The 9202-nt window shown below is 41.8% G+C and overlaps 1 long non-coding RNA gene across 2 annotated transcripts; it reads left to right on the top strand.

Moving 5' to 3' along the window:
* The first annotated feature begins 611 nt into the window (after positions 1-611).
* Positions 612-8695, top strand: LOC114070176. Of its 2 annotated transcripts, none has more exons than XR_003573885.1 (3): positions 612-765; positions 3139-3141; positions 8684-8695. It is a non-coding gene; the product is annotated as an uncharacterized LOC114070176 (long non-coding RNA). The 2 variants fall into 2 exon arrangements; XR_003573884.1 differs by having other exon boundaries at positions 8678-8689.
* The last annotated feature ends 507 nt before the right edge of the window (positions 8696-9202 follow it).

Here is a 9202-nt window from a genome sequence, read left to right as displayed (position 1 = left end):
GAAACATCAGGACATCTAGGAAGAGATGTGACATACAGATGGGCTCATGATCAAGAGGTGGACCTGACCATGGAGGCCATCACACAGGTTATTCACAAATGTGAAACGTGTGGCAATCAAGCAGGACCACATGAGTAAAACCTCCTTGGAATAGAGGGCAGTGGCTGGGTTTCCAATATGGTAAGGCCTTCAAGTTGACTACATTGGACCACTGCCATGAACACACCAAGGCAAGAGCTACATACCGTGGTGGACACAATGAGTGTCTGGTTGGAAACATTCCCTGTAAACCAGACCACTGCTTGAAACACCATCCTAGGCCTTGAGAGGCACATTCTGGGGTGACATGGTACCCCAGAGTACACTGAATGAGAGAATGGGACTCATTTTTGAAATAACCTTATGAACTCTTGGGCAAAGAAAGGTGGCATTGAGTGGATCTATCACATCCCTTATAACCCACAAGCCTCTAGAAAGATTGAGAGGTATAATGGACTGCTGAAGACTTTTAAAGAGTGTTAGGTTAGCTACATAGAAACATTGGTATGTAAATTTAGCCAAAGTCACTTGCCCGGTAAACACTAGGGGATTTGCCAATGGTCCTGGTCCTGCCCAAACAAAACCCCTACATACTGTGAGAGGAGAGAAGGTCCCCGTACTATACATGGGGAAGTGGTTGGGGAAGTCGGTGTGGATTTCTCCTCCCATGGGAAAAGGCAAACCCATTCATGGGATTGTCTTTGCTCAGGGACCAGGGTGTACCTGGTGGGTAATGCAGAAAGAAGGGGAGACCCAGTGTGTGCCTCAAGCAGATTTAACTTGGGGGAAAAATAATCTGTGGTGTTAATTGTATGTTGCAGGAAGTAAAGTAACAGGAATGACATGAACAGATGAAGAACGAATTTTGCTAGGAGCAAGGAGAGTGTGATGATGACCCAAGCCAGGTTGGTGTCGGTGCCCAATGATCGAGTGTGCTTCTTCTCCTGTCCTGAGTACCCATCCTGATGGAATGGAGCCCAAGTCATGGATCTGGAGGGGTGAAAGAAGCCCATGAAATGGGAAAATATCTGTTTGTGAAAGGACAGTGGATAGTAGTTTATAAAAATGTATAAATCAGTATGTTGGATATAAAGATGGTTTAAGGATGTAGTTGAAGTTGTAAGTGTTGGTAAGAAGGGGTTTCAGTAATGAGAAATAAATACAATGGAATAGTTAGAAGATACATAAATTATGAGGGATCTGTGTATGATGCAAATGGTATGGAATAAGGGGTAGAAATTGTATTGAGTTTGACTGAGATGGAGTTCATTTCCCCATAGCAGCCCTCACAGTGCTGTGCTTTGCATTGGTAGCTAGAAAGATGTTGATAACACACCAGTGTTTTGGCTACTGCTGAGCAGTGCTAGCACAGCATCAGTTCTGTCTCTCATTACCCCCCCCCCCCCCCAAACCCAGGGACTGGGGATGGGCAAGATCCTGGGAGGGGACACAACTAAGCCAGGTGACCCAGGCTAAACAAAGAGATATTCCAGACCATATGACATCAACTCAGATATAAAAGCTAAGGAAAGGAGGAGGTAGCTGGGCAATTTATTTTTTTATGATGTTTGCTTTGTGGAGTAACCATTACATGTGCTGAAGCCCTGCTTCCCAGGAAGTAGCTGAACATTGCTTGCTGATGGGAAGTAGAGAATAAACCTTTTTTTTTCCTCTTTGGTTTTACCTGTGCAAACTTGAACTTTTGTTTAAGTAAACTGCCTTATCTCAACCTACTATCTGTTTTCCATCTTATTTTCTCTTCCCTGTGCATCTGGGAAAGGGAGTGGTAGAGTGACTTGGTGGGCACCTGGCATCCAACCAAGGTCAACCCACAACAGCATTATTGCTTCTACTGTTTCTGTTTTTTCTCCTCTGTCTTGTCTCCTCTGTCTTTTTTACATACACATTGCCCCTCTGGACAACCCGCGAACTGAGGAAAAGTCCATGGAAGACAATGCTTGAGCCAAGGGGTGATGGTGTAAGGACTTAAGGAGCACAACTGACTGTGTTAAAACGCTGTCAAAGCCACAGAAGGAACTTGCTATAAGATAAGCCACCACAGCAGGAACTTGAGATAAGCACAGAAGAGAGAAACTTGCAACAGGAAGGCACTACTTCCAGGCCTAGCAGAGGTGAGGTTTAGTTAGTATCTCCTAGAAAAAAATTCCCACTGTGGCAGACTGTGGGAAAGGAAACAACTGCTTATATACATGCAATACCAAGTTATGGGAATGGCATCTATGCCCTGTGGATACCTGGAACTTGGGCTGTATAAAGGTGATACCATAGAAGAATGACTCCGGCACCTCCAACACCAAGAAGATCAGGGTGAAGAAGGGCCAGAGGAATGCTATGGGATATTTAGGGTGTGATATCTTTCTACTTAATCTGTCTCACTCTCTTTGTCTCCTCCTCCCTCCTTTCCTATTTCTTTGTATCTCTCTACTTCACAATTTACTGTTAAATAAAACCCAGACTATTGACTTCTGCATATGGTCTCATTTGCACTATAATTTGGGCAAAGGCATCTCTTAGTAATCGGATCATACATCAATGCAATTTAAAATGGTTACCTGTTTAGTTGGTTGGATGTGTCTAGCTGCTTTATGATGAGGGAAGATAGTAATGGAGCATGGGAACCAGAATGGACTTAATGTGAATGTGTTTATGTTAAAAACCAGATTTGAATATATCATTAAAATTATTCCTCTGGTTTCAGTCTTTCAATGAAATCGTAACAAGTTTTAATAATGCTTTCCTCTTTTAAAATACGACATGCTGAACATCTTCTTTGTTACATGCTGCTATGTCCAAAACCAGAAATGTCAAAAGTAGTCATATACTTTGGTCTCCTACAGAACTGCTCCTTTTGTGATTTTAGGCAAAGCACATGAACCAGGAATTTGGTGAACATCATTCTGTGATATACTGAAGATCTAGTTGGAGGGTCAGACCATCCCCCAAATCCACAGTTTCTGTTTTTCCCAAGACAAGGAGTGACTCTGGCTATGGTTGGACAGTGGTGGGTGGAGAGTGGTTTAGGATGCCATTACCTCTCACTACCACCATGTGTGACCATGTGCATCCTCTTCATCTGAGGCAGTTTCATAGGCACAAATGACATTTGGTGGCAGACTAGGTTGATTTGGATCTGGCTGAGCTGGAGTTCATTTCCCCATAGTAGCTCTCACAGTGCTGTGCTTTGCATTGGTAGCTAGAAGGGTGTTGATAACACACCAGTGTTTTGGCTGCTGCTGAGCACAGCACCAGCACTGTAACATTCCTTCCTCAGTCGAGGGCAAGATCCTGGGAGGGGACCCAAGTAGGCCAGCTGACCCAAACTAATCAAAGGGATATGTCATACCATATGATGTCAACTCAGATATAAAAGCTAAGGCAAGGAATGAAACAAAGGATTTAAAGAGTTAACTTAGAGGGGCCAAAATCTGGTTCTTGGGACCTTGCTCTGAGGAATGCAATATTTATATTAAAATATAGCAGAAGCAGGGACTAGGCTCTAAGGATTAGCTTAGAAATATAGCAGAGGTAGTTTGTTCTGTTCTGTTCTAGTAAAAGATAGCAGAAAGGTCAACCTAGTAGTTGTAAATTGAGGATGGCATCCAGGGAGATAGAGAGGAGGTGAGTCAAGGGGAGTTTTGCAAACCCTAACTCGAAGTCAGTGAAAGTTGAAGAGTTCAACCGAGGAAGAAGAGAGAAGACCCTAAAGTGAGGTCGAAGAACAGGAACAGCCCCTCCTCAAAAGACAACTCCACCCCAGGCTCTGCCTAAACCCCACCCATTATGAATATCATAATTAAATGTTGGAACCTGATGAATATGTATGTAGAAATGTTGTAACCCCTCACAGAAATTGTACAAAGACCCTGACTTCTCACTCAAAATTTAGAGCTACTTTGTCCAATGCGAATCGGGGTTCTCCAACGTTGTATGCAATAAATACCTCTGCTGTTTAAAGACACAAATTCATCTCTAAGCAGTTTTCTGTGCTGTTTTGGTATCAGGAGCAGGAAGGCAGGCATTCATTGTCTCCAGTGGCTGCCTGCTGAGAAACCGTTATGCGTGCTGAAGCCCTGCTTCTGGGAAGTGGCTGACCATCGCTGCTGATGGGAAGTAGAGAATAAACCCTGCTATCTTTCACTTTGTTTTGCTTTTGCATGTGCAAGCTTCTGCTTTGCTTTCACTTTAAATAAACTGCCTTATCCCAACCCACGAGCTGTTTTTCCACCTTACTCTCTCCCCTGTCTGGTTGGGAAGGGGAGTGATAGAGCAGCTGGGTGGGTACCTGATGTCTAGCCAAGGTCAACCCATCACACTTCCTTTGCACTGTGAGTTGGAATCATGCAGACACTGACTGCTTCGGTGTCTGCAGAGACCCACTGGCTGAACCTAATTGCTTTTGAATCTGCCTGACTAGGAGGTGATGGAAGTTTCTGCTATGGGGACATTGCAGTGTTAGTCCATGGGATTTACTGCAGTGGAAAGACAATGAGAAATTATTCCAGTGGGACAATATTGTATTTTTCCATCTTCAAGGTCTATGAGATGAAATTTTGAGATGTATTTGACTCTTTGTCCCCCACTGCCAGCCAAGATTGTTTCAGAGGTTGAGGACTGCAGCAATTTCCTGATGAAATATACCTTCTCTTGTAAGCTGAGAATTTAAATTACACAGTAAATAAAATTAATCCATCTGTTCACATCCTGATAAGTTATCAAGAGAGTCTTCAGAAAACGGGGGGAAAAAGAATGAAATGCTGACTACAAGTCCCAATTTCAGCTCACTTGTGTCATTTAGCTTGAGGACATTAGCCTGCTTATAGTCAACACTGAAATCATCACTACCTTTCACCTCTGACAGAGAGTATTTGTCAACAAGGACTGTGTCACTTCTTGATTTCAGGGTACGTACATCAATAGGGGCTTTGCCTGCAGGCTGTATAGAAAGGGAGGTATAAGAATGCTGTGTGCTGTGGCCACATTGATTCTGATGAGGGCTGCACTACCCAGGGAGATTTGGAGAGTCTAAGTGTGACCAGGCAGTTGGCATTAGTGCAGCTGATGGCCATACCTCCCTGCATTGTAAAGAAAAGTAATTTTTACTAAACAGGGGTAGTAGAAATGAAAAGGATCCATGTGCTGCCAGTCCCCTCCTCTAAATATAGGGAATATGGTTTAAAGTTGCTGGGCACTGGCATTGATTATTCAGGACAGGTCATCTGAATCAGGATTGTTTTACCCAGCTTCAGAAAAAACTTTAGATAAGCAAGAATCAGACAGCTAGGTCATCCAACTATCAACTTGAGCAAGTTGTGCGAGACATGGTATTTTTAGCAGAGTATGTTGTTTTTGCTGACCCACCCCAACTTGGGGAAATTAGTGTACTACATCTAATTGTCAGAACTGGCTAGTTAAAAAAGGTGTATAAATATGTCTTCCCAAGTCCCTTTTTGACCATGTTTTAAACATCTAAATAGCTGCATTTTATTATGTTTTGCGGATCTGGCTGCTGTTCTGTCCCTTTGGCATGGTTGAGAGCTGGCACAAACACCAACAGGCTTTGAGAGGTTTTAAGCTTCCCTGAAGGCCTGATCAGACACAGAACTGATAAATGACGTAGGAAGTATAAAGACAATGTTTGCATCTCTTTTCTGAGAATATAGCTCTTAACTTCTCATATAGGAGCTACTGCAACAAGCAGTCAGTGCATTGCATGCAGAGCAATGAAGGGTTCATTCTAGGATAATGCTTACCAAGAGTGTTGACTATAGAAATTACAGAGAGGTTTCTGATGGTCAGATTGATGTCAATATTCGCATTTCCCTTCAGAAAGTACATACCAAACAGAAGTGCCACACTATTCCTTAGCACAGAGGAGGATAGGTAAATGACTGCTCTGGGGCTGACCAAAGCTATCATCCCCTTCCAGTAAAAGTGTCTCCAAAAGTGGTTTTATGTTCCATCAGTATGTCCCTGTCTCAGCCCCAAGACTCATTTATCTGACCTTCATGTGATTATAGGAAGGAAGGACTTCTCTGTTTATATCTGCTATTGGGCTTTGACACATAGGAGAGCAAGGCATCCAGTGTAGTTAGCCAGCTAGCAAAGAAAACCTTATGGCTGTAACTTCAGGTAAAAAATTTACTATTTTGAACACAGAGCACATTACCTCTTCATGGCATGGTATAATCATGAATCATCTTTGTGAAACAGTAAGTTATATTTTACTGATGGAAGAAACTATTTAGGTGATTTGCCTTAAAGCCGTGTAAAGCACCTGTGTCAGCAGGGGAGGAGAGAACTGTGATTCCTAGCTTCCAGTCCTCTGCCTGAGCTGTCTCTGCAGCCATTTCATTTAGACAGGTTGCAACTATGTAGCAGCAGGATGCAATTAATCTCTCTTCATCTTTGATCATCTTTCTGCACTGATTTTAAAGGCATCTATTGTCACAGTTCTCATCTCACAAGGGCATCATGTTCTGATTCTGATTCAGTGATGTATCACTTAATTTTTAAGGACTATTTTATTCCTAATGGCTGCAAATACCAAATATAAATATTTCATTCATCACTGTCAAAACTGGAATATATGAACAGCATCAATTTTATTTAAATGTGGGGTATTTTTAATCTTTCACATTTACCTTCAGAAAGGAATTTATTTGGTATTTTCATGTACTTTTCAAATAATATTTTTTCTGCCAGCCAGAAGAACAAAGTTAGATAGCTGGGGACATGTTTGCAACCTAACAAGCCCAGCTACAAAGTTTCAGTTTATAAATGGAACTTTACAAAATCCAATCAATAAAACTGAGCTAGTCTTTCTTCTAACATATTTTAAAGAGACAGAGAAAATTATTTCACCTGGAAAGAACTTATGAAAATGCTCCCTCATCATTTCTATTCAAATGAACACAGGTTTAAGACAAAGCCATTTGCTTGACCCTGCTGTATGGTGTATCAGACAAAAAAAAAGAAAAAGAAAGAAGTCTATGAAGTGCAATTTAACTCTATTAATTTAAATAGCTCTCTTAATTTAAAGCATCACTTATGCTAAAGGCATAATATACCAGATAAACAGAGTTAATATTAGTGCCCACATCAGTTTTGTTATGGGTCCTGATGTTCTGTGAAGAGATATTAAGGTCACTGAGACATGCAGTAAGTGTGTCATGTATTTAGGATGATTCCTTAATATTCTTAAGGCATCAAGGAGAGTAACAGTTCAAACTTGCTTAGTTGAATATTCACAGCCTTCAGTTACACTGGAGATCATCATATAGTGCATATTTGTATAAACATCTACTTGAATAGAGCCTGGCATAAGTAGGCTTGAACTCTATACACAGTCAAATGTTCATGCTTGCATGAGTCTACACACTAAATGATTGCTCCCAAATTGCTAGTCCTACAACCAATATTTAAAAAAAAAAAAAACTATATAAAAATCTTTCTTTTTTCTGCTCTTACTTTCAGGCTGGGTAGTGATGGGGGATCTGAGAGAGGCTGTATTCTGGTATGGCATGGCTGGTGTTGGGAGCTCAGTTGCAGTGAAGAGGCTACCAGCTGCCTGCAGCTCTGAAACACATGGTGTGATTAAACTCTCTTCAAATAGCCAGCTCACTGTTTACTGTTGGCAGAGTGAATCTTGTAAATTTCAGACTATTGAGCTAGACAGGAGAACTGCATAATTCCTTTAAGAGACATCAACACCTGCTGTCGTGATTGTACCAATTTCATAGCAAAGAAGAGGGTATTTTGTTGTTTAGAAAAAGCAGATATTATCTTGCATTCAGAGCAGAAGGTAGAAAAATTTGAAGTTACAGTAAACATAGTGTGATGGGGTTGTATTTAAGGTAGAATTGCCTTAAAACCCTGATTCTGTCTGGGTAGTTATGAATAATTGTTATATTCCTTGTGCAGTAAGTAAAAGAGTGAACCTTGCCTTTGAACTTTGTTAAGTAGTGCTTTTAGCACATCATATTTCAATAAAACCACTTTTGCTGATACCTTTGACAGTAGTTCTTCAAGCAGTCTAAATCACCAGTTGGTGACAAACTGACATAGTAGAATCCTGAATCAGGATTCATGACAAAACTGAAACCAATGGACATGATGAAGTCTGTGCTACCTGGGAAAAAAATATGCTTAGTTTGTTGCTGCTGCTGCTTCTCTCCTACTTCTTGTCATGGTTCAGCTTAAAGCAAGGAATTTTTTCTTTCCCTTCCCCCCTGGTCATAGGAGCCATTAAGAGCTATCAGGTAAGTACTTAGGTGAACAAAAGACCTCGTTCCCTCACTAATGGCCCAGAACTTAGTCTCCTAGGAAACGGGGCAGAGAAGGAACTGCACTTAATTTTTTTCTCTGGTCTCCTGGGCAATGGGGGAGAAGGAGTTTTTGGTGGTTGGGGGCTGGGGACCGGAAGCACGCGTCGCGTCGGAGGGGAAGCTTACTGCTGTCTCTCAGCCCTCAGCCGTTGCTAGCTGTGGCTGGAAGAGTGTGGGAGGGGAGGCTGGGTGCTGCCTCGGCTCTCTGCTCTCAGCCGAGCCAGCCAGGAGCCTCGCCTGGATTTTTTCCCTTTCACCATTTTCCCTGAGCACGGAGGCCCCCCGAGAGAGAGAGAGAGAGAGGGAAAGGACTGGGCAGAGCAGATTTTCGACCAGCCAGTGGCTGGTAAAGGACATTACAAGTTCTGCACCTCCAGTAATCCAACAGCGCCACCTGTTGACTGCTTTAGGACATTACAAACTCTGCATCTCCAGTGACCCAACGGCACCCCCTATTGACTGAGGTTGGAATTGCACCAAAGGGAGCAAAATTGAACTGTTTACTTTTCCCTTTGCCTGTTTATCGGTTTGTTTTTGAAGGGGATTATTTGTGGGTATAGGAATACTGTTTGATTGTTTTACTTGTTTGTTTTCTTGGTTTTTTTTTTCTGTTTCTGTTAATACACACATACCTTTTAATAAAGGGCTGTTGTTTTTTCCTTTTCCTTAATTTGTTATTTTCCTTCAATTGGAGCCCTTGTCTCATTTAAACTGGGACACTTCTCCACTGTTTAATGTGGTACATGTGATAAACTATATATTTTTTTAGATTGTTTTTGTTAAGCTTACTAACACTTCATGCTATGGATGTGCAATTT

This window comes from Empidonax traillii, unplaced genomic scaffold (genome assembly GCF_003031625.1).
Source record: "Empidonax traillii isolate 1590-97213 ecotype Southwest subspecies unplaced genomic scaffold, ASM303162v1 scaffold1455:size106085, whole genome shotgun sequence".
Lineage (NCBI taxonomy): Eukaryota > Metazoa > Chordata > Aves > Passeriformes > Tyrannidae > Empidonax > Empidonax traillii.
This window is presented reverse-complemented; position numbering and strand designations above follow the sequence as displayed.